This window comes from Sorex araneus, chromosome 1 (assembly GCF_027595985.1).
Source record: "Sorex araneus isolate mSorAra2 chromosome 1, mSorAra2.pri, whole genome shotgun sequence".
NCBI lineage: Eukaryota > Metazoa > Chordata > Mammalia > Eulipotyphla > Soricidae > Sorex > Sorex araneus.
In genome coordinates, this window is record NC_073302.1 from 351,114,124 (window position 1) to 351,140,663 (window position 26,540).

Sequence of the window (26,540 nt, forward strand, 5' to 3'; positions counted from 1 at the left end):
TTTTTTTTTTTGGTACAGTGGAAAGCCGTTGTAGAAAAAACCGATTTTAAGAAATAGATTTTTTAAAAGAATTTACAAATTAGGTCACTGGCGTTCGAGTTTATGGCCATTGATGAGTTCGTTACTGCACTCCCAACACTAACCGAGGTGCCCACGACTTTGCACCACTGTTCTGTGTTACCTCTGGTTCGGTTTCGTTTGAGGCATAAAATGTTTTAAGGTAGCGCGATTCGGTTTTGCTTGGTTGAAAGCTTACTGTTAGAATGTAGCCTGTTGGTTTTAAAGCAGTGTTTCACCGGCTGCTGCAGGCTGAGTTTGTCTGTCTTAAACATTTTGAAGTAAATTTTGTGAGTTAATTGTTAAAGTTGTAAAAAATTCGGAAGTAAAGAAAATAGGGTGCTTCATGACTTTTCAGCGAGGACTTAATTTTTCTGTTGCATGTGTTCATGTTGGGTTGTAAAATAATATTTTTTATTAAAAAATAGTTTGTAAAATCCCTTGGAGGATGTTCAGAATGGATGGGTCTAGTCCAGTAAATATAATGGTTGGAAGCCTTGTGAAGAGGAAAGCCTTTTTGTTTTGTTTTCTTGAGCCTCCGATGGCAGTTCTGGGGAACTGCTCTCGGCTCTGTGCTCCAGGGTCACCTCTTGTTGGGTGCTTGGAACTGAAAGCCTCCTCTCAGCCTCTTGGGCAATGTCTGGCCCTCGGAGGAAAGATTTTAAACGCTGTTAAATCTTTGTGGCTCTAATTTTGGATTCATTTATTCTGGTTTACTTTTTAATTCTTTTTTATTTTGAGGGGAGGGAGGCAGTGCTCAGAGATAACTCCTGACTGTACTCAGGAATCACTCCTGGCAGTGCTTGGAGGAACGTATGGGATGCTGGGATTGAACTCTGGTCAGACATGTGTACAGCAAGCACCTTGCCTGCTGTACTAACTCTCCAGCCCATTCTTATTTTTCTTTGTTTTATTCATTTATTTTTCGATTTTAAAAAAAAATTTGAGGGGCTGGAGCGATAGCAAAGCGGGTAGGGCGTTTGCCTTGCATGCAGCCGACCCTAGTTCGATTCTCAACATCCTATATGGTCCTCCAAGCACCGCCAGGAGTCATTCCTGGGTGCAGAGCCAGGAGTAACTTACCCCTGTGCATTGCCGGGTGTGACTCAAAAAGCCAAAAAAAAAAAAAAGGAATTCACTTGTTCTGTACTGCATACAGATTTAGGAGGTCAGTTCCCAAAGTTGATAGAAACCAGGGTGACCCCCCCAAAGAAGAATCATTTGGTGATTATGTTCTTGGCTTTGGAAAATACTGTTCTTGTTGTTTTGCATCATAAGAGATCAGGAGAGCTGATTTATTTTGGAGGGGGCCACATCCAGCAGTGATCACTCCTGGCAGGCTCCGGGGATCGAACCCAGGTCAGCCACATGTGAAGTAAAGGCCCTCCCTGCTATACTTAGGCAGGAAAATGGAGTTTTGTGCAGGAAACTGGTAGAGGGGCCTAGAAAGGCAGCTCGGCTTGCTTTCAGTGTTGAAGGTCTGTCTTAGGCCAGACGCACAAAAAGGCCTTGTGATTTGTACTTGGCACAGGCAAGGTCTCAGAGGTTGGGATTACACATAGAGGTTTGAGTCCAAGGTCTTGATAACCAAGAAATCAGGTCTAATAACAGTATGGGCGCTGGTGTCTCACAGACCTGGGCCCATACTGTTGCTTCACCACTGACTAGACGTGTCAGGATAGGTTTGTGCTTCTCAGACTATTAGCTGCTTTGAAAGTTTTCTACTTCTAATCCATTGTTGGCTAATATTGTAAGATGCAAAGTCCTCTTTTTTGGTTTTGGGGTTACACCTGGTGATGATCAGGGGTTGCTCCTGGCTCTGCCCTCAGGAATGAATCCTGACAGTGCTGGGGCCACCATATGGGTGAGGATGGAACCCTGGTCTGCCACAAGCGAGGCAAGGGCCCTACCTACTGCACTATCGCTCCACCCCAGTACTTCTATTTTTAGTAGTACAGATGAAATAAAAGGAAAATACAGCACCATTTGGGAGTATTGGGGGGGGGGGCGCGGTTGACCACACCAACAGTGCTCAAAGGGTCAGGCTATGTAGGACCTTGTGCCTCTCTACTATTATCTCCAGCCATAATGCCCAATTTTTATGAACTCTTGAACAGTGTAAAAATTATTCTATAAAAATTTCCATTTCTATGTTTTTAGTTTTTATATGTTGACTTAAATGTGTAAACTGGCTTGCATTTTATGTTTTTGCTTTTTGGGAGGGGGGTCACACTCAGCGATGCACAGGGGCTACTCCTGGCGTTGCTCGGGGGACCATATGGGATGCTGGGAATCAAACCCGGGTCAACTGTGTGCAAGGCAAACGCTCTACCCGCTGTGCTATCACTCCAGCTCCCACATACTACTCTTGGCATAAGCACTGTTAGAGTTTATTTACAGTATCACTGTATCAATGTCATCGCATTGTTCATCGATTTAGTCGAGTGGGTGCCAGTAACGTCTCTATTACACTCAGCCCTGAGATTTTTAACAGCTTCTTCTTAGTCATCTTTCCCAAGGATTGGAGGCTCTTTTAGGGTCAGGGGAATGAGACCTATCGTTGCTATTTTTGGCATATCGAATACGCCACGGGTAGCTTGCCAGGCTCTGCAGTGCGGACAGGATACTCTCGGTAGCTTGTCGGGCTCTCCGAGAGGCATGTATATATCTGTTAACTGTATTTGGGATATGAATATCCCCATGGGGATATTCATATGGGGAGCTTGTCAGGCATCCCGAGCGGGTAATCGACTCTAGGTAGCTCTCTGTTATTTACAGTAACAGACCTTAACATATTAGTGAAAGTAGCTAAAGATAAGATCTTACCCATTGTGCTAAAATTTATGTGCTTATTGTTGCAAGTGTTTCTTACATTCTAAGGTAGTTTGAAGGCTGAGGAATAAATATGCCGGGTTGCCTCTCAAATACTGGATGTAAACACCCCCCTGAAACTGCTCTTGCATGCTTCATTTGATGTTTTAGAAATCTAAGCCATTTATGTGTTGTTCGCATATAATCTGGTTATTTGCTTTATGCATTATAAATGTGATCTCTCTGCATTACCCGGATAGCTTCAGTTGAGAGCTGAGGCTCCAGGTCAGTTTCTCACTCTTGGCACTTCCGCAGTGGGGACGTTGGAGGGTGCTTCTGTGTGTTGTATGATGTTACCAGCATCACTGTCCTCTCCTCTACTCACTAATTGCCAACGCCAGGTGTGATACTGAGAAAAGAATCATTAGAGCTAAATGCAGAATGCTTGGAGGCATAATCGCCCTGGATATAGTCACCTGCTGTAGGTGTGTGAGAGCTGTTGAAGGATCGATCGATCCACGGGTGATGAAGAAAAGTCTTTTTCTAAATATCTGATTTGTAATTCTTTTTCCTAGAACTCCTACCAATACTTAGTTCCCAGACTTGGGAATGAATCAATCCAAATTATTAAGTAATTTTGTTAAGGTGTAACTTCATAAAATGCACAGATTTTAAGTGTGCATTTAAGATTTTAATTTTAAGATTAGGTTTGACAAATATCTACACCTCTACTCTTAGTTTCAGTATTATTCCAGTACTCTTTATTTCCATCACTCCAGTTTCCTGTGCCCTTTGTAATTATTCCCCTATTTTTTATAAACTTGCTTTCTAAGTTTCATAGATTGGTTTATTAAAAACAAACAACTTTACTGAGATGATTCATGTAAAGTTGACTGATTAAAAATTTAATTGTGGTGCCTTCTCTGGTGACACTCAGACTCTTGTGTGGTGGACCCTTGGGTCATATCTGGCAGTGTTCAGGGGTCATGTGTTACTGAGGATTGAACCCAAGTCTTTACATGCTATTGCTCCAGCCCCCTATGAAAGGTTTTAATTATGACAAAAACTGAAAAGAATGCTAAATGATCATCTTGGTAATTTAAAAGAATGCAGGTTCTAGGAGTCTTTCAGAATTTGATAAGCTGTCGGTTGGCTGGAATAGGTCCCCATTGCTTTTTTTTTGTCTTTTTTTTTTAAATTTAAGTGTAAACCACTTTTCCTAGTGTTGGCTCTTTTTTTTTTTTGCGGGGGGGGGCGAATAAAATAATTGAAATGCTTATAATCACTATTAGAGATTTTTGTCAATTGTGTTGATCATTACCCTTATAGGTATTACTGTTTGTATTTTTGTTTTTGGAAAGTGCTTGTTTTGGGGAAGGGATTTTTCTGTATTTGTCTAGTAGTAAGTTTAATCACATGGGTAAGATTAAAAAGTTATGTGGTGAAATATTTCTACTTTCCATACTTTATTCAGTTTCTTTTTAGGCAAACTAATGTTAACAGTTTCTTACATATAATTCTTCTAAAGATGGTTTTTGCATATACAAGCAAAAGAAAAAAAAAAGCCCACATATTTCCTTCCCTCCCCCCCCTCCCGTGGTAGTTGATTCTTCACCTTTCTGCCACAGTCTCCACTTAAAATAGCTTATTTCATTTATGTGTCCTGAAAAGCATTTTTTAAAAATTAAATTATATTCAGCTATATACTACAGATAATTGTTTAACATGTTCCCTTCTAGACATTTATTTCCTATATTTACTGTTCTAAACCATGACATGGTTTTGGGGACAGTGTTCATTTTACATATATCTCTGCTTTTTAACTCTTGAACACAAGATAAATTATAGTTAATAACTAATAGTCATTTAACAAATGTATATCTTTTGCTTGCTGTATCCTCAGTGCTGGGTGAATTGAGCTAGATGCTGTGATGTTGCAGAATAGTCCCTGAGATTCAAGGATTTAGGTTCTGAAGTTAGGCCTGTTTGATGATGTCTCACGTCTATTTATATTTTTTGAATGGTGGCCACATCCAATGGTACTCAGGACTTACTCCTGGCTCCGTACTCATGGATCACTCCTTGCAGAGTGGGACCGTGTGGGGTCCCCGGGATCACACTCAGGTCAGCGGCGTGTGAGGCAAGTGCCTTATCAGCTTACTGTAGGCCGCTTCATGTTTCACTGAACCTGGGACAGCTACCAGAACTTTTCTGATTGCTCTTCTATACAGTGAGAGTCATACGGTTTTGGGAAAATCGAGTGAGATTACATGATAAATTGTTAGTGTCATGTGTAAGTACTCTAACAAGCACAGATACTAACTGAAAAAAATCATTACGTGCAGCGCTTGCTTACTTTTCTGTTTCTTAAAGTCAAGGACTGTATTTTCACTTCTGTGTCCCTGACCTGGAATTTACTTACTAAATCACTTAGATATATTTTAGAGGTATGTATACAGTGTAAGTACAGAACAGGATACCTTTTTCTAAACAGAGAAGATAAATATTTAAAGGTGATTAGGTGGAGGCGGAGGAAGGACAGTTACTATAAACGCTGAAATCATGGTAGTGTGACATTGTGGAGTTAGAGCAGTGAGCAGAGATCTTGTTGGATTCTGCTGAAGACTTACAAACCTATGTGTATGTGTGTGTAGATAGATAGATATACTTTTTTGATTTTTGCCACACCCAGCAGTACTCAGGGACTACTCCTGGTTCTGCGCTCGAGGGACCATATGGTGTGCTGGGACTGGCACACGGGCTGTCCTCATGCAAGGCAAGTACCTACCCACTGGGCTAGTGCTCTGGCCCAAGACTTAAAAATCTTCATGGAAGGATTTTAAGACAGATGTTAACTATGAATACAGAGATAATTTCCATGCGCTAAGTAGATACCAGAATGGGACGGGTGAGTTTAGGGAGGGTTATAAGCAGTTCTAGAGTATACAGGACTGAAGGAGATCAGGGGCACATGATACCCAGTGAGGGGGATGATTATAAAGAATGTAGTATGGGAAGGAATGTCGGTGACAGTCATTAACAGCCAAGTTTGAATATAATGAATGGGTGATGAATTGGTGCTATTTCTTTCCCCCCTAAATTTTACTAAAGCACCTTAAGTTACAAAGTTACTCATAGTTGGGGTTTAGACACAGTGTTCCATCGTAGAGCCTGCCACTAGTGTCAGCTTTGCCTCCATCAGTGTCCCCAGGTGCCCTCTCCTACCTGCCACCCCCACTGCATCCCCCTGTCTCTTACTGTCAGCCTGCCATGGTGACAGGCATCTTCTTAAGTGTGGTTATTGAAGTTCCGGTCTCACGGTGTCAGTGCTGTTGCCTCTGTGGTCTGGATACTGAGCGTTATCATGTTGTCCCTTGGCCCTTACTCCCTACTCTGTTCCTCCTCATTACACATAGATGATAAATAAGCAGTTTAAGATTATTGTAAATGCTGTGCATTTTCTTGTTTCATAAATGAATCTGCTGTTTTGAACTATATTAGTTTGGTCAGTAATTTGTTGATACTTTTTTTTTCTTGAGGAGTTTGAATTTGGTGAGCATAGTTGAAAGAAATTGAATAAAGGATTTGCTTGCGTGTCCATGTTCTTTAAAGTTACATTGGATCACCAATTTCTTGAGTATTAAAAAATTTCCTTTTTTTCCCCCACTTTAGTTTGTTTTGTTTTTTGGGCCAAACAGGCAGTACTTGGCTGACTCTGAGCTGCGCTCCTGGCGGGACTTGGGACCAGAGCAGGTGCTGTGGATGGAACCAGGTCTGGCCTGTTTAAGCAAATGCTCTACCTGCCCTACTCTCAATAGCACCTAAAATGTTTCCTTTCTTTAAAACTCCTGGCACTATCACTGCAAGCACTGTGAATTCTTTAAAACCAAGAGTCACACTAGTATTTCTTTACTGGAGTAACGATTTATATCTGTACATACTCAGATGGGTTACTCATGTTTTGTTTTGGGGCTACATTCAAGCTGTACTCTGCTCTGTGCCCAAGGATGGCTCCTGGAGGACTCACAGGATAATATACTGTGGGGTGGTGGGGTGGTGGGGTGGTGGAGGATCCAGCCCCAGGAGGCAGTGTGCAAGGCAAGTGCCCTGCCTGCTATACTATAGCCCTAGCCCCAAGGAAGATTTCTTAAGTAGCAAATAATACCTTTAAGCCTAACATTTTAAAACTTTTTTTATATTTAGGAGCTTAATATTCTTAATTCCTATTATGAGTGATTTAATTAGGGAAAGTATAGTTATTTTAGTCACAGAAGGCTAATTTGTGTTCTTTCAAAATTGCATATAGATCATCATGGTTGTAATTAGTGGTGTATTAGTGGTTAGTGGTTCTTAACCCTGGTCAGGCATTGGAAATGCTCACAGACCTATTCATTCAATAGGTGGGTGGATGGGTGGGGGGGGGGGACACAAAGTTTGCATTTTAAGTATTTTAGCTGATTAGGTTGGTTTCATTACCTTAGAACACCTGGTGAAAATGATGAGGCATATTATGTTAAAGTACTTTGTAAATTCTAAAATTTCATATAAAAACAATAATGCCCATAACAGATTTATTTTTTGGGGAACCACATCCAGCAGTATTTACCCCCCTCTCTGTGCTCAGGGATCACTCCTGGTGGTACTGGGAATGGAACCCAGCAGGCGAATGCCCTACCTGCTGAACTAGTTACCTGTCCTTCCTGCCTATATGTTTTATATATTTTTGATGTGTTAATGTGCATGCTGCTAATGCTTTTGCTATATTTAAAATTTTTTGTTATTTTTTATTTTGGGAGAACTTCCTGAGCAGTGCTCTAACAACCCAGGGACCGCTCGTGGTGATACCCAGCCACTCAGCCTGAGCGGTTGAGTCCTTAGGTCTGGGAATACCATACTGCTTGGGCCCTGAAGTGCTGGAGGCCACTAGGGCTAGAAAAGATGCCTGTGTGGTTTTCTGGGTTTTGTTTCATTTATTCTGAAATTTTGGGTTCTGAAGATTGGGTGTTCTAGTTTCGGTTTTGGATTATTGGATCACACGTGGGTGGTATTCAGGACTTGCTCTTGGCTCTGTGCTCAGAGGCCCAAGTGGTACTGGGAATTTGAACCTGGACTTCTTGCATACAAAGGCTATACTCAGTCTGTGAGCTATCTCTCTGACTTAGGATAGTGTTCAAAATAAGTTGATTCTGACTGGATTCCATTTAGGAAATTAACATCTAACCAGGGTGAATGGAAAAAATTCCTTTGCAATCAGATAGTTTTCTCATTGGTCTCATCACTTCCCATCCCTTTCCACTTCAAGTCTTTCTAACTTTAATACACTAATTTCATAAAATAATTGACTTGCTGTGTGTAGAACTTTGAAGTCTTTCTGGTGACTTTCGAAGTTCTAGTTTAAAATCCTACTGTTGGGGCCAGTCAGGCTTGCCAGATGGTGCTGATCACGGCCGACTTCGGGAATATCTTGCAAGATGAAAGTCCAGAGACTCTCTTGCATAACCACATAACACCTGCTGTTTTTTTGTATTTAGTATATTTGAAAGTTTTGTATTTAGTTTGTATCAAATATTTCTAATTTATCTTGCATTAACTTCATAAAGATGTTATTTTGCATAACTGGATACATAGCTTATCCGACAGTATAGTTTTTCATTACAGAAGATAATTGGAATTTAAAATCCAGATATATTTAAACTGAATTATGATTTTATGCTCTTATCAGATGTTTTGGCAATCATTCTAGGACCTTGGCAGTTTGACGTTTTCCTTCATCTCAGACTGGAGGATGAAGGGTTTGTATTCTTACTCTGCTTAGTGTTCTTCTGAATTCTCTCGAAGTTCTTCCATAAAGACAGACCCAGGTTATAGCCATGCCAGGAACTTTGGTTCCCTTACTCCTTTAAGACAACTCTCTAAATTACTCTTCTGTTTATCTATTTATTTAACTTTGGCGCCACACCTACCAGTGCTCAGGGGCTATTCCTGGTTCTGTGTGTGGAGTGACCTCTATATGCATGCAGTGGCCTTGAAGCAGTACTGGGGGGCATGCAGTGCCAGGGGCCAGCCCAATGCAAGTGCTCTGTACTCTCTCTCCAACCGCCTTAAAGTGTATTCTTTACAGGGTGGAAAAGATCTGGCCCATGAGCCATACAGTTCAGGAAGTTGTGTGGTCTGGCCCTGGTACTTGACCGGGCAGATAATACAAGCTTCTGTTGGCTGCTGGAGCCTGCCTTCCTGTGCTGGGAGGTCCCCATAGCACACACTCAATGGCTTTGGCAAGAAAAGGCTGCCCTACTCCTACTGGACCATTCTTTTCTCTTAACTCTTTTTGAGACCACTTTTTCAATAAGGTTAACATGCCCTGAATTAAGTTTTTTGTTTTGTTATCTTTGTGTCAGTGTGACAGTGTTGAGGGAGTGGTATGGCAGTGGATTTTCTGACCTCTCCATGCTTTTTTGATCCCTTCCCCAATTGATTTCAAAGTTTAGTGTGATACTGAGTAGATACAGATTTTATAATATAAGTTGAAGGATTTAGTTTCGGAAAATATTAGAATTTGCAGTATTTAATTAGGTTATTTTGGTTCAGTAAAAATCTTTGGTTGTAAAATTTGCAAGTATCAAGAAATATATGTTTATTCTGCATTTCGGCAGTAGTGTAATTTGGTTTACTACAACAGTGTTTTGAAGTTCTTTCTTGGGAACTATTCGTTTGCTAGGGCTGCCACAAAAAAAAAAAATACCACAAAATGGGTGACTTACTCAAGAGCTACTTCCTTTCTCACAGTTGTGGAGGCTGGAGGTACAAAACCAAGGTGCTAGCAGATTTTGTTTCTCATGAGGATCTTCCTACCTTAAAACCTTCCATTGTGTCTTCATGTTTCTGCTGAGATTTGGAATAAAGTAAAATACTGAGGATTTTGAAGAGACTAACTTTGCAAAAAGGAATGTAAAATAGTTTAGATGTTAAAATATAGGAGCGGAGCGAGAGCACAGCGGGTAGGGCATTTGCCTTGCACATGGCCGACCTGGGTTTGATTCTCGGAGAGCCTGGCAAGCTACCCGTGATGTATTCGATATGCCCAAAACAGTAACAAGTCTCACAGTGGAGACCTTACTGGTGCCCACTAGAGCAAATCAGTGAGCAACAGGATGACAGTGATACAGTTAAAATACATGTTTTGTATATGTTAAGTATTAATTTTGTTTCTTTTTGCCTTTTAAGATGTTACCAGGAGACTTAAAATTGTATTTGTGTTTTGTTTCTAATTTGACAAGGTTTGGATCGTTGTCTTTTTTAGAGACTTACCTATCTCATGCCCTTGTGGCAAGGGATTACATCCCTGGGACCATCTTTTTCACTTCCTGGATCTTTCTTCATTCATATTTCTGCTGCCAGTAGGTACTGAATATCTTACCATCGTAAAATTACAGATGAGAATAATTCCATCTTTTGTCTTGCTCTACAATACTAAATCTGTTGCTGAAAACTTTGACATTTTTGGGGGGGTACTTTTATTTTCTTACTAACTGTGGACCACAGTGACCACTAAGATGTGTTGTTTAGGTCTTGTTTTATAGTGTGTATTCATCACTTAAAAATTATCATAATTTGGGGCTGGAGTGATAGCACAGTGGGTAGGGCATATGCCTTGCGTGCAGCTGACCCGGGTTTGAGTCCCAGCATCCCATATGGTCCCCTGAGCCCCTCCAGGAGTAGTACCTGAGTACCTGAGCTAGGAGTAACCCCTGTGCATCGCCAGGTGTGACCCAAAAAGCCAAAAAAAAAAAAGAGTCTGAAAAAAAAATTATCATAATTTGTTGATTGTGTAGGTGAGATATTTCCTACTACCTGCTTATTTTTTGCAGTTCCATGTTTTACAGTTTTGATTTTAATTGAGTTTTTTTGGGGGGCTGGAGAGAAAGTATAGCAAAGAACTGGTTGTTGTCTCGAACACGGCCAGCTTGGTTTGATCCCTGGAATCTCATATGGTCCTCTGAGCACAGCTGAATGAGCCTCCAGACCCAAACAAACAAAATCCCTAAGCCAAAAGAACAACTTTGTCTTTCAAATTCTGGTTTGGGTTTTGAGAAAAAGGACATGCTTTGAATCCACGTATTTACTATAGGCTGGATCTTGTGTCTTTCATGTTTTCATAAAAGCATTGAATAGTGCTATCTGGGCTTGGTAAAGGATTGATCCTGGTGGTAAATAGTTTTGTAGAAGTTAGCATATAACCAACCAGCTGTTAATCTTGTTTTATTCTATTTCCGAGCTCTGTTCACATTCACATCAGATTAAAATAATCTCAGAATTATTTCCTGTAATTCCCTTTATAATCCATAAGAGAATTTATAAAAGAATTTGTAATAGATGGAAAATAAAGATCATCTGAATTACTATTAAAAAGTGAACACAGGGGGCTGGGGATGTAGTTTAGCACTTGCCTGTGTGAAGTTGGACCTCTGGGTTGGACCCCTGCAGTTATAAAATAAACAAAAGTAAAAATCCATACTGATTAATTTTCATCATGTGATTTTAAAAAATAATTCTTTGCCCTGTGGTTATTGGATGCTGTTGTTACGTACAGCTGTCCAGTGGATGGAAGGGGCCAGAACAATTCTGTGATTTATGCATGGATCCTGCCTTTTCTCAGCAGTCTCCACAGCCCGGTCACTGGAACATGAGGAAGGAGAGAAAAGGGAATTCTTCAAGTACTTCAATAGAGTCTGGAAAATAGAAAATGGTGTAAAGTTGATGTTTGCAAGTTCACTTAACAAAACTCTCATAATTTGGATTTTTAAAAAAATTTGTGAACTCTTAAGATTTTTTTTTCCATTCTGGAGAAGACTGTACTTTTGAACTTCCGTCTCTCGCTCATTCTTTGTTGTGTGGCTTCTTTCTTTTGCCCACTATTTTATGCTTCTGTCCATTTGTATAATTGTTTTGTTGGTTAAATTGTCTAGATCTGACCATAGTCAACTCTTTAGTTGACTCCTATTTACTCATACTTTAAATATGTTCCATCATTTTTGGGGAACACGACTTTGCCTTTGGGTTCATCATGTGTTTTTCCTGGAATTAGTCTTGGAATCTATAATTTCTTCAAGGGATACAAGTTTCTTTTAAACAGTATTTTAAAATAACATTTGTGTACTCATTGTTCTTGTAATTGTTTCTAGGTAAAGTTTTGAACAGATAAGCTAGGAGATCATATATATATTTCACATGTATATACTTAGTATATATATATATACATGTAAACATTTATGTGCAAATATATGTTAAAAACTACAAGTTCATCCTGACACACTGATTTCAATTAAGTAATGTCTAGCCTTATTCTTTCCTTATTTATAATTTCTTTGCTTAATAGTGAAAAGCCTCTCATCCACTGTATGCTTGTTCAGTTTTACTGTCTCTTCACCATTTGTTCCGTTTGTTCAGTTTATATAAAAGTATATTTGCAGACTCAATTACTGGGCACACATTTACTTTACTAGAGTGTAGTATTCGTGTATTCTTTTTGTAGCCTTGTTTGGGTGTGGTTTGGGGGTCACACACCTGGGCGGAGATGGGCAACTCTCTGTGTCTGGCCATGCTCCGGGGACTGCTCAGCATTACTGGGGCTGGACGCAGACCTCCTGCATGCCCGCTGTGCACTCAGCCTGTTGAACTATCTTGCCTGCCCTTGTGTTTTGTCTTAAAATACTGTTTTCCTTTTCCCTTTTCTTTCTTCTCCACCCTGTGTTCAGTGTGGTTATGTTACTTGTTTGAAATTCACTGAGTTTGTCACTGTTTCTGTTCCATTTTGAGGTCTTTCCACATCCTGTCAGAATTTGTTTTTTTTTTTTTGTTGTTGTTGTTGGTTTGGGGCCACACCCCGTGGTGCTTAGGGCTTGCTCCTGGCTCCTTGCTCAAGGATCACTCGTGACTGTGCTTGGGGACCATCTGTGGTGTCCGGAATCGAATCCTGTGCAAGGCAAGTTCCTTAACTCTAATGTCTTTTTTTTTTTTTTTACCCCTTTGATTGCTTTTATAAATTGAGATGTCAAGTGTTACTGTGATGTTTAATGTTCAGTTCTATAAAACAGTATGTGCTGAAGTCTTCCTCTCATCTCTTACCATATTTTCATTCCCCCTTTTACCACCCAGCTGTACGTGTAACGAGTCACATGAATTTCTGGTTTAGTGTTCAGTTTTTCCTCTTTTCACAAATGAGAAAGATAGATACATTGAGAAATAAAATGCAAAAATTATATATCTGAAGGGACTGGGAAATATTGAAGAGAAGTGCCTCACTTGTTTACATGTTTAAGATCGGGGATTCAATTCTTGGCATCACTCAGATCATCTGTGAAGAACACTAGGAAATCAAACCACACTTGGGCGTGGTGCGTCCCTGGCACATGCCTGGCCTGGATAGGATCCCTGGTATTACATGCCCTCCTGAGAATTACTGAGTATGTTCGAAAAGACCCCTGCTCACTGATGGGTGGCCCTGATGGTCTCTGCTGTTGCAGGGGCCTTAGCACTTGGGAGCCCCTGTCCCCAGAGTATTTTATATGAAGGCTAATGTATGATGGATCTTTGTTGACATTTTTGAAATTCACCCCTTTATGCAACTATTACAGTTATCTAATATTAAGATGTTATCTAATATTAAGATGTTTCCATCAGCCCTGAAAGAAACCTTGAAGTAGGTTTGAATTAGCATTCCTTGAATTAGCAGTCATTTTCATTGCCTTTCCATGCTTGATTATTTGTTATTTTGGGCATTTCATGTAAAGACTGTATTTGTGTGGGTTTCTTACTTGTTTTGTGTTTTTTGGGCCATACCCAGCGGTGCTCAGGCCTTACTCCTGGCCATTTTAGGGGACCATATGGGGTGCCAAGGATCAAACCCTGGTTGGCAAGGCAAACCTCTGCTTGCTGTACTATCTCTTTGGCCCCTGGTGGGTTTCTTTTTTTATTACTGAGTTCAGATGCTACCACACTTTGTTCATCCCTTGGTTGATAGGCACTCAGATTATAAACATTTAAGGAATTGCCAAATGGCTAGAACAGCTGTAGTGTTTTACATTCTCACTAGCAATGTATGAAGGTTCTGATTTCTTCACATCCATGTCCACACTTGTTACTGCTTTTTTAATTTTAATGATCCTAGTGGTTGTGATGTGGTATCAGTTTTTTTTAGTTTGTATTTCTCTATTGATTGGTGTATGATGTATGTATGATCTATTTCGTACATCTACTGGCAATCTGTATTTGCTTTGGAGGAATGTCTATGAAAGTGATTTACCCAAATGTTTAATTTGCTTGTCTTTAAATTTGGTTGTAAGAATTTTTTGTGTATTCTGGATATAGATCATATTTCAGGTAGACTACAGATATTTTTTACAATTCTTTGAAGTGTCTTCACTTTAGTAGGGTTCTGTGAAGCATATTTTTAATTTTGATGAAACCCTGTTTACTTTCATTGTTTATTCTTTTGGTGTCATACTTGAACTGATCCTAAGTCATGAAAAGTTTTTAAGCTGCACCATGATTTAATGTTAATATTAGCATAATAGTGTCAATATTGCTGTTTTTGGCACTGCAGCACTATAGTCACCTCAGGTGCCACCACTGTCTAAAATTCCTCTCCTGTCCAATACCACCTCCCACCACTGCCTCTCCTAGACCCCCAGTGTCTGTTTTCATTGGCTAGTTCACATGGTGTGTTTCCGTATGCTCTACCTTTGAGTGAGATCAGGTAGTATTTTTGCCCTACTCTTGACTCCTGTTACTCAGTGCTTTTTTAAAAAAATTTTAAATTTTATTGAATCACTGTGAGATAGTTATAAGCTTTCATGTTTGGGTTACAGTCTCACAATGATCAAACACCCATCCCTCCACCAGTGCACATTCCCCACCACCAATATCCCAGGTATAACCCCCCTTTTCCCACCCTCCCCCTGCCTCCATGGCAGACAGTATTCTCCATACTCTCTCTCTACTTTTGGGCATTATAGCTTGCAACACAGACACTGAGTGGTCATCATGTTTGGTCCACTATCTACTTTCGGCATGCATCTCCCATCCCAACTGGTTCCTCCAACTCAGTGCTTTCTTCAGTTCACCTCCATACCTACCCCAGTTGTAGCAAACTAGAAGATACCATCTAAGAGGTAAGTAGCAGTCCATTATGTATATATTCCAATTTCTTTTTAATCTGCTCATTTGTTACTGGGTACATGGGTTGTTTCCAGATTTTGACAGTTGTGAATAGTGTTCAAGGACGGACATAGATGTGCAAAAGTCTTTTAGAATTAGTGTATAATTCCATTTGCTCTTCAAGCTCATTCTTCCTTGAACATGTATCTTTCTTATTTGTCTCTGTTTCTTTACTTGCTTATTTCTGCTCCAGAGACTCCTGTGTTCTCTTTTGAACATGTTATTGCTTCTCTTCTCTCTTTAGTTCCTTCTAAGCAAGTTTCATTCCGTAAAAACTGTCTTGCTTCACTTAAAAACAAAACCAAAACTTTTCTATTCTTGGGCTTGATACCAAGAGCGGAATCACTGGGAGCTGTTTTTAAATTTCAAGAGTCTTCATTCTGTTTTCCACGGAGGCTTAACCAATGACAGACAGCCCCCCTACAAGTGAGTTCACTGCCCAGCTGCCAGCACAACCTGTTTCTGGCCTTGAAGTAGACCACTCATACATGAGTGGATGATTTTCATTCTATTGATTTGCATTTTCCTGATAAAGATGTTAAATGATTTCATATGTCTCTTGACATCAGTATGTCTTCGGAGAATAGTCTGTTTCAGCTCCTCAATTTTGGGGATGGGATTTTTAATTGGTTCTTGAGTTTTTTGAGTGTCTTATTTCTTTGTCAGATGTATGGTGAGCATGATTGTTGAAATCATTCGAATTCTGTTTCTTTCACTTTCTGGAAGAGCCTCAAAGTCTAGGAGAAAGTAGGTCCACTTTGAAGGTTTAGAGGATCTCATTAGTGAGCTTCTTCAGGCTTTTGTTTCTGGGAGACTTAATTACTATTTCAGCTTCCATGCTTATAATTGAGGTGTTCCTCCTCCGGATTTCATTTTGGCATACTGTGGGGTTCTAAGAAAATCAGTCCATTTCTTTTCGGATCTGCACCTTAGTGGAATAAAATTGTTCATAGTAACTTCCTAAGATCTTTCATATTTCTGTGGTTATCTGTTGTAACTTCTAGAACTCTTTTCTTTCTGTTCTGAGTATTTCGAGTTCTATCTTTTGAAAAACTAGTACTTAATTTCATTGATCTTTTGTATATTTTTTCCTTTTATTTACATTCATGCATCATTAATTTTGATTATTTTCCTCCTCTGATTTCCTTTGTTGTTCTGTTTCTAGTTTCTTAAGATGTGAGATAAGGTTATTTATTCAAACATTTTCTTGTTTTCTGGAGAATACTTCGATTGCTGTGAGCTTCACTGGTACAACAGTTTTTTTGCTGATAGCACAGCAGTTGGGCCTTCGCCTTTCACTCGGCCGACCCGAGTTCGATTCCTCCGCTCCTCTCGGAGAGCCTGGCAAGCTACCGAGAGTATCGAGCCTGCGCGGCAGAGCCTGGCAAGCTACCTGTGCGTATTGGATATGCCAAAAACAGTAACAATAAGTCTCTCAATGAGAGACGTTACTGGTGCCCGCTTGAACAAATCGATGAGCAACGGGATGACAGTGACAGTGACCATGTTTTGATATCTTGTGCCTTTATTCTCATTTATTTCTAAGAGTCTTAATTTCATCTTTGATTTCCTGTGAGCCATGGTTGTTCAGTGCTAAGTATGTTGCTTACTTTTCAAGTATTTGAGTTTTCCCCAGCATTTTGTTATTTTCATTTTTAAACACTATGGTCTGAGAAGATACTTGATACGGGTTTCTCATGATCTTATGGACACTATTTTGTGTCCCAGCATGTGGTTTACTTGAAGAATATGCCATGCACACTAGAGAAGAACATGAACTTGGCTTTTTTGGAGGTGGAGAGCCCTATACATATCTATTCAGCCCCAGTATTCTTTTAAGGGCACCATTTCCTCTGTGTGTGTGTGTGTGTGTGTGTGTGTGTGTGAGAGAGAGAGAGAGAGAGAGAGAGAGAGAGAGAGAGAGAGAGAGAGAGAGAGAGAGAGAGAGAGAGAACCTTGAGAACCTTTCCTCAGGTGTGTTAGCAGTTGCTTTACTTCCTCTGTGTGTGTGTGTGTGTGTGTGTGTGTGTGTGTGTGTGTGTGTGTGTGTGTGTGTGTGTGTGTGTGTGTGTGTGTGTGTGTGTGTGTGTGAGTGAGTGAACCTTTCCTCAGGTGTGTTAGCAGTTGCTTTACTTTGATGATCCTTCATGAGAGTGAAATCTTGATCTACGGATTTCTTGCTCACTATATGACATCCATCTCTTTCTGTGTTTGCTTTTGTTTTGGGCCACACCTGCTGGTGCTCAAGATTATTCCCAGCCCTGACTGAGTACAGGGATTACCCTAGTGGGTTTGGGGAACTGTATAGGGTGACAGAATTTAATCTGGTCAGCTATGTGTGAAGGGCAATACCTGTTCTGGCTCCATCTCCATTCTGACATTTTCCAGGCCTCCATTTGCTTAAAGTTATTTTCAAGCCTTTTAGTTAGAGCCTGTGTTTATTGTAACAATTCAAGTTTTCTTGTAAACAACAGAAGATTGGTTCAGTATTTGCCACGTGTCATTTATTGGATGGAATTAGGCCATTGATGTTAAGTGAAATTACTGCAGTAAAGAACTATATTGCCATCTTACATGATTCTGGGTGTCTGTGAGGTTTGTGACCTTTTTTCCTCCCGTATTTTGATGCCTCCTTTCATGTAGTAGTAACCTTCCAGTTGCCTTTGTTTGTGCCCTGTAACGTTTGTTTGCTTTGAGATTACCAAGTAGTTTATTTCTGAAGTTCAGAGTGAACATCCCCTCTTAAGTTCAACAGGTGAGTCTTGAGTACATTGTACAAAACTGTTACTCCTTTTTTCCCTCCTCTTTTATGTTTTTCTATCTTACTATCTCCAGATAGTTTCATTGCCTTTGTAAGTTTCATTGCCTTTGTAAGAGACCCTTTAGTGCTTCTTGCAGAGCTGGTTTAATCTCTCTTTTCTTGGCCTTCTTTTTTTGTTGATTGTGAAGCTTTTGTTTTGTTTTGTTTGGGGGCCCAACATGGCAAGGCTCACTCCTGGGCCTGTGCTCAGGGATCACTTCTGGTGATGCTTGGACTAGGGGTGGTGGGAGGCTGAGGAGATATTGGAGACTCTTTTTGCACCAGTCTTCATTCCTGGCCCTGATCGCAAGTGTAACTCCTTTGAATTTGAGTGATACCTAGCGAGGTGTGGGTTCCTGTTGGCTGCGTTGTCCCTTTTCCTTGTTTCATTTGATACACGTGGTGTGAATCTCATGGGAATTCTTTGTATATAAGTTTTGTATTTGATCTTGCTGCCGACAGGATTTTATCTCTGTCTTTGACTTTTGCAATTTTAATTATAGTGTTCTGTTTTTTTTAAAAAAAAACTCTGAGTTTCTGGATATGACTTGATCCTCAGAGTGGGAATATACTTGGCTATAATTTCTTTGACCTGTAATTCCTCTCAATTCTCTTACTCCTTCCTACAATCTGGATGTTGTTTCTCTTGAAGCTATCCCATTAGGTCTTTGATGTTTTCTTCAGTTTTTCTAGGAATTTTTTGGTGAGTGAATTCAGAAGATATTTTTATTCAAAAGGATAGAAAGGGGGCTGAAACTGTAGTACAACTTGGAGGGGGCTTGCCTTGCATGTGGCCAACTCAGGTTTGATTCTCGGCAGTACATAGGGTCTCCCAAACCCTGTTAGCACAGAGCCTGGAGCAGATCTTGTGAACTGCACTGAGTACTGTTAAGTATGGCCACAGCTGAAACCTCCCAAACAGAAAACAAACTCAAACATCTCTGGGATAGAAGGAAAGGGGAAAAGGCAAGAAGGCGATCATAGGGCTGTCCTATGCAGGATTTGCTGTTGTTTCCTAATTCTTTTTGTCTGTCTTGTTTATTGATGGTATCATCTCATCCTCAAACACGTCTATCCATTCGTTCATTGACTCAAGCACAGATATTCATTGCTTGGCTTCTATCATTCTGCTATGAATTAGTCTACAGTATATTATAATTCACCTGCTGTTCTCCAGATTGATTGCCTTTTCTTGCAGATTTCTCAGATTCACTTGTACTTTCTTTGTCCATGTTGGCGGTCTCTTGTATGCTTTCCTCATTTTGAGTGTGAGAGTTTTGGAAAGCTGGCGTGCTTGGGGGAACCTTTCTGGACGTTTGTCTCAGTTTGTTGGTTTAGGTGGCATTCTCCACTTCTTCATTGTTTCTGGTGTACTAGAGGACTTGGGGTGAGGGTCTGTTTTGTTTTTTTGTGGGCCTAGGATTCATGCCCATGATTCCATGTGAAGCCAGGGGGTGTGAGTTTTTGTTGCTTTTAACCTCTGATGAGACGTGGGAGTTAACACCAGTGCTACGTTCAGTGTTTACAGTTACTGGTGCCTCAAGGTGGGCTTCGCTACCATTTTTCAATTTGGGCAGTGGCACACAGTCCAACTAGATTGTCTTTGGAGAAAGTGTCCTTTTCAGTGGGGAGAGAGCTCAGTGGGTTGAATGTATTTCTTACATCCAGGAGGCCAGGTTCAACCCCAGTACCACTTAGCTCCCCAGGACTGTCAGGAGCACCCCCTGGATACCATTGGGTATCTCAAAAGCAAACCAAACATGTAAAAGAAGGAAGTCTTTCTGACTGGGCACACGTTTGCCCTTTCAGATGTCACAGGCAGGGAACTGGCTTTTGCTTCACCTTGTGCAGTTGATCATTTGCCTGCTCTGGTCCATATACCCTTGGCTTGAAAGGATAGTTGCTTTCCCGCTTGGCTGCAGGTATGCAGCCTGCAGCAGGGAGTCCTTGCTAGGTCCTGGGCTTGCTACAGAATCAGGGTTCGTGAGGGTGAAGACCCACAAGGCCAGAGACATAGATTTCCAATCTCCCAACCCTCCATGTTCTGTGTCTCAGCTTTTTCTGTCCTCAGCTCTGCCTGGGCAAGAGGACTGCACTGGAATCTCTTGGGTTGATAGTAGTTGGAAGAGTGGGGCGTGATGGGCTGAAAAATCAATATATCTGCCTTAGGATTTTCCATCCTCAGAAAATCTAATTATGAGGCTATACTTGGACTGCTGGAGTTTAGCTTTGCAGGTGCCTGTAGGAAAAACTGTCTATTCTCCCAGAGCGGTTGGTGGGTTATTCCCCTGTGCCTCTCTCAGGGGCTGCCTGTAGACATCTCTGATTGTTCGGTTTTATTAATTTTGTGGGGAAACGGGGACACCTGACATTGCTTGGAGCCTTACTTAGCTTCATGCTCATGGCGCTGGGGAGTATTGAAAGCATGCACGGAGTCCATTGAGCCTCTCTTCTGGCCCTGGAGTTCTGGGAGTCCATTTGCAATGTGTTCTTTTGAGAACCAGTGTGGTCGCACAGGTAACCCTTCTACTCAACCATCACCTCACCTCTTCTGTCTCTTCGAGAAATTTTAGATTAAAAAAAAAAATTTTTTTTTTTTGGGAGGGGTCACACCTGGCGATGCTCAGGGATTACTCCTGGCTCTGCACTCAGGAGTTACTCCTGGCAGTGCTGGGAATCGAACCCGGGTCAGCCGCGTGCAAGGCAAACGCCCTACCCGCTGTGCTGTGGCTCCAGCCCAAGAAATTTTAGATTTTAGGTGTAGCACTCTTGTAGCACTCGTCCCGTTGTTCATCTGTTTGCTCAAGTGGGCACCAGTAATGTCGCCATTGTGAGACTTGTTATTGTTTTTTGGCATATCAAATACGCCACACATAGCTTGCCGGGCTCTCTGAGAGGGACGGAGGAATCGAACCCGGGTCGGCCATATGCAAGGCAAACGCCCTACCCGCTATGCTGTGGCTCCAATCCGAGATTTTAGGTGTAGGGGAATAATTATCTCTTTGACCTTAACCTATTTGTTTCGTTGAGCAGTTTACATATCGAAAAATATCTTTCCTTCAGTTGTTTTTTTTTTTTAGTCAGACTTTTCACCCCTGATCTCAATTTCAGTCTCTCTTCTCTCCTTCCCACCATTCTCAGGAACTCCTACTAAACATATGTTGGTATTATTTATTTTGGTCCATCTCTACAGTTTTTTTTTCATTTTTAAAATGTTTTTGTTCTTAGGCTGATAATATAATTTAACATCTTTTCAAGTTTGCGAATTTTCCTGCCAGTCCAGATACCTTGTTGAGCTTTTCTGGTAAAGCTTCATTTTAGTTTTTGTGCTTTTCTAAGTGGGCATTTCTATTCTTTGTTGATAGGTGTGGTTTCTCTTAGGTTTTTAAACATACTTTAAATAATAAATTTAAAGTCTTTCTAGTACCTGGACTTTGTCTGGGGATAAGTGTGTTTGTGGGCGAGGGGCTCCCAGCTGTGCCGGGGATGCTCACCAGCCAGCGGTTTACTACTCGGGCTAGAGGATGTGGTTGCTTGGGCCCTTCAGTGCTGGGGGCCGCCCCGTTGCCCTTTTGGTGCTCAGGGCCCTCCAGGAACACACCTGGTGGTGCACGGGGGGCCCATGTGGTGCAGAATCAGTACGAATGGAGGTTGGCTATATGCAGAGCAAGTACCTTAACCCCTACTTTCTCTCTCCTCTCCTCCTAGGAATTGTTTCTATTGATTCTTTTTATTTCTGTATATAAGGCTGACTTAATTCTTGTTTTGCATGTGATTTTTGTTTGGAAACAGTGATAAAATGTGGCAACTCTGGTCAGATTCTCTCTTCCCCTCAAGGCTTACAGATGCTGTTCATGGTTTGGGGGAAACTGTTTCTGTTACGTCTCTCTTCTTTGCCAGGTAACCTGTGCTGAAGTCTGGCTGATTGTCTTGGTGTCTCCAGGTTATGCAACGGGGTTATTTGATGGTGGGGCCTTGAGTGAACTCTGTCTGCCACCTCCAAGTGCTGACTGGTTACTGGTTTTTGTTAGGATATCTGCCTTTGTTAAGATATCTGGACTGCTGTGGAGTTAGAAGAGGTAGGCAGTAATGTACTCATTAAAATGAGATTTAGGTCTTTTGAGTAGGTGTTTCTGTGATTGCTATCCACCTTTAATTTCCATAGTATTACAGTATTTGCCAAATTTTCGCTTTGTTTTCCATGAAGGAATTTTCCGAGGCCTCTCTTCTGCCTAATTTCTTCAACAGCACTCCAGCCCTCTCCTTCTGATTGTTTTCAGTGTATACACAAGAGAATGTTGAAGTTGTGTGATCGTCAACTGCCTAAAAATAGTTTTTCCTTTCAATACATCATTATCTGTTCATTGTTGATTTGAAAATTTTTAATGACTGCATGATTTGGATGAACGAGAGTGCCATAATTATGTTCTGTTTTGTTTGTTTTTAGAACTTGGCCTTTAACACTTTTTTGCTATTAATGGTGCTTTGTTGAATGTTCTTTTAATCTAAATCTTGCCTATTTCCAAGATTATAAATTTGTGAAAGTTGAATTTGTTAGGCATGAAGTCTATAGTTTCTGGTTTGCATGACCATACTGATCTTCAGTTAGTTGGTATAAGTATACATGTTTTCCTGCATTCTAATCCAGTACTGTGTAATACTCTTCATTTACATTCTTTTTTGGGGGGAGGGGTGGGATCACACCCGGCTGTGAAACATTATTTCATTGTTGGAAAAAAAAATGAAACCTTTGGTAAGCTCAGAATAAATGTAGTTGAAGGCAACCAAACGTGCCATGAATAAATGCCGAATTCAGTGACAAAGTGCTGAGAAGTTTGTCATTTAAAGAAGCTCCTTTAATGCTTCTTGCAAAACTGATTTCAAAGCCAAACCTTCAAATTTAAATGATGTTCTAGCTGACTAGAGTTTTGTTTTTTAAGCGTGAGGTATTCATTTCACTGAGTATTTTAAATTATATCTCACCATTCTCTTCTGGCTGTTTGAGTCTCATTTGATAGCTGTGTTGTGAATCTTATGAGAAATCCTTTGTATGTTGTTTGTTTTGATATTGTGGTGACCAGATTGAGGGCCCGTCATTTGCTGACTTCCCTGTACTATCTCTCTGCCCCCTTCCCGCTACTCAAAAGCATATTTAACAGTTTTCAGAGTTAAGTATTCTCTTTTAAAAAACTTGTCAAAGAAATTGTTAATGTTCAAATCTTTAAAAGTGTAATAGGGAGTGGGAGAATAGGGAGGTAAAGGGATAGTAAGATGCTTACTTTGCAAGTGGCTGGCCCTGGTTTGATCCCCAGCACTCCATATAGATTCCCTGAGCCTGCAGCAGTGAGCACAGAGCCAAGAGGAAGCCCTGGGCATAACTGGGTGTGGCCCCAACTCCCTCCCCCCAGTTATATCTGGGGCTAGAGAGATGACTCAGTGGCACTGTGTGCAGAAAAGTTTTGACTCCACAGTGCTGCTAGAGCAACCCCCCAACACTGGAGGTAGGAGTAGTTCCTGAGCAATGCAGGATATGGTACGAAAACAAAGGAAGGCATGGTTAGAGACAAGAGTACAGTGATGAAGGTTCTTGCTTGCTTGCCTGCTGCCAACTCCAGTTTGATTCCTGGCACTCCAGGTGGTCCTTCAAGCATTGCCAGGAGTGATCCCTGAGCACAGCTGGGTGTGGCACAGAAATGATAATTGGATTTTTGATCCCATTTTTGGCTTACTTTATTCTTTGGAATGGGAATAAATGGCTTCAGAGTCTAAAGAATTTCTTTCCTGGAGAAAGAATCCAAGTCGTGCTCAGGGAGCTCCAAGGCCATGGATCAGTGCTTGTTCTGGTGGTGAGATGCTCCTTGGCCCAGTCAGTGGTGCTGGGTTCTAATGTCACCTTGGTGGCGTTTGGGGGCTTCCAGGGCTATTCTCTGTGGGCCGGGGAGGGGGTGCGGTATGTGGTGCCAGGGACTCTATTCAGGATCGTGTGCATGCAAGGCATGCATTTCTTCAGTCCTCTGGGCTATTTGCCTGGTCTCATAGAATTTTTAAAAGTTTTAGTAATTCATCTGTTAATCTATTTTAAGCAGTTTGTGTCTGAGTGTAATTCATTTATAGAAATGCTAAATAACTCAACACTGAAATTATTTGCAACTTCAAGCAAGTCAGTTGCTTAGATTTTTATTAAATTTGAATTTTTGAAGGGCCAGAGAGATGGTATGGAGCTTAAGGTGCTTGCAATGCATACAGCCCATTCTGGTTCCGTCCCAACATTACACGACCCCCTATCACAAGACATGGCCCTGGAAACCCCTTATACCTGCACGGTGACCTGGGTGATCCTTGGCCTTGAGGATCTAAAGCAGCATGTGTGCTCAGGCCCTAACACTGGTTCTCAGTTCTGAACTGCCAGCCCAGTTCGCTGAGCATTTCTTGTAGGGCCCCCTGGGCCTCCTGAACACCCTTGGGAGGCCCTCCCCTTCCTGTATTTATGTGTGTAGACACATATTTGTATGAATTTTGACAGAGATTTGGCATATTAACGAAAGGGGATTATGTAAATGCATCCTTTTACAAAAGATCATTTGATAAATTTCTATCTGATGTTAGAAATCAAGTAATCTCATGACATATTTTATTAGAAGCTTGGTAACTACACTTACTATTTTTACTTGCTCTTATATTTCATGGTTATATATCACTCACATTTATAAATAGTGTTTCCTTATCTAGAGAGTATGTTTCACAGTGTCACTGTGAACAGTTTTTTTTTGTTCAGGAAAAGACTCAGTAGGTGGTAAAATGTTCTGAATTATAGACTGTGGTTGATTTTAGAATTTGATGTCAGGATTCTGAAATGTGAAAAGTGTGTATGTATTAGCCAATTAGTACAGTCCCTAAATTTGCCCTTGGAGATAATTTCTTCCTCAGAAGAAACTTTTCTATAAGTGAAGTTTCACTTTTCAGGCTCGTTGAACCTTTCATGTATGTCAGTTTGCTCAAGAATAGAGGTAAATATGCACAATTCTCTCTCTGCAATCAGTCATATGGGAGATTGACAACAGATTTAAATAGTTTAAAATTTTTAAGTTAAAGTCTTATAATAGTTTACGCAAAGAATTGTGTGCTATCAGTGTAGTCACTTTCCTCGGCATCCTGAGATGGCTCTAATTTATGAGCATTACCAGGCTCCCCTGACTTCCATATTTTATGTTCTTATCTCTGATACTTTCAGTAACATTCTAGCACAGTTGAGTGGCCTTAAGACAAATTTTGATTATTCCTTTTTTGTTTATTTTTGGGCCATCGCCTGTGGTGCTCAGAAATTATTTCTGGTGGGCTCAGGGGACCATCTAGGGTGCTGGAGGTCGAACCTGGAGTGTGCAGGGGAAGCACCCTAGCTTCTCCAGCTCTCTGACTCCTCAGCATAGTAAAATATTTTGTCTCTAATTTTTTGGCTCTTGTTACCTGACCTTTCCAGTGCTTTCTATTTTATTTTCTTTCTTAGGGGATACGGGTGGTGGTCCAACCTCGAGGTGCTCAGGAGTTAACTCCTGGCTCTGCGCTTAGGGATCACTCCTGGCGCCCTGCTTGCTACTCTTGACTACTCACATCCTGCTTCCCTTTCCCTGCTCTCCCTGCTCTGCCTTCTCTCCCCCTGCTTCCCGTTCCCTGCTCTCCCTGCTCTGCCTTCTCTCCCCCTGCTTCCCGTTCCCTGCTCTCTCTGTTATGCCTGCTCACCCTCTGCTTCCCGTTCCCTGCTCTCCCTGCTCTGCCTTCTCTCCCCCTGCTTCCCGTTCCCTGCTCTCCCTGTTCTGCCTGCTCACCCTCTGCTTCCCGTTCCCTGCTCTCCCCCTGCTTCCTTTTTCCTGCTCTCCCCGCTCTGCCTGCTCTCCCCTGCTTCCTGTTCCCTGCTCTCCCACTCTGCCTACTCTCCCCCTGTTTCCCGTTCCTTGCTCTCCCGGTTCTGCCTGCTCTCTCCGTTTCCTTTTCCCTATACTCTGCCTGCTCTGACACTGCTTCCTGTTCCCTACTCTTCCTACTCTGACCTTGCTTCCTATTTTCTTAAGACCTATCACTATCAGTTTGTTAAAGAAAAAAACTTCGAGGGACTGGAGCAATAGCACAGCGGGTAGTGTATTTGCCTTGCACAGGGCCGACCCGGGTTGAATTCCCAGCGTCCCATATGGTCCTCTGAGCACTGCCAGGAGTGATTCCTGAGTGCAGAGCTAGGGTAACCCCTGTGCATCGCCAGGTGTGACCCAAAAAGCAGAAAAAAAAAAGAAAAAAACCTTAGGTGTTTAGGGGCTGGAGTGATAGTACAGCGGGTAGGGCATTTGCCTTGCTCTCCGCCGACCCGGGTTCAATTCCCAGCATCTCATATGGTCCACCAAGCACCACCAGGAGTAATTCCTGAGTGCAGAGCCAGGAGTAACCCCTGAGCATCACCAAGTGTGACCCAAAAAAGCCAAAAAAAAGAGAAAAAAGCCCTAGGTATTTATATTCTATTTATTTTGCTTTTACTAATGATCCCATCCATTTTACCAGCAGCCTTCAAGCCTGTTCTGAACCTTCTTAGGTTCATTATCCACACCACCTGAATTCAGTATGCCCTTTTTTTCTTGGACTCTTTACTAGTAGTCTCTTTACTAGTTTCCTT

At 41.3% G+C, this 26,540-nt stretch overlaps 1 non-coding gene across 1 annotated transcript; it reads left to right on the forward strand.

Annotated features, from left to right (window-relative positions):
* The first annotated feature begins 11,423 nt into the window (after positions 1–11,423).
* Positions 11,424–11,555, forward strand: LOC129401063 (small nucleolar RNA SNORA84). Its single transcript, XR_008628082.1, has one exon. It is a non-coding gene; the product is annotated as a small nucleolar RNA SNORA84 (small nucleolar RNA).
* The last annotated feature ends 14,985 nt before the right edge of the window (positions 11,556–26,540 follow it).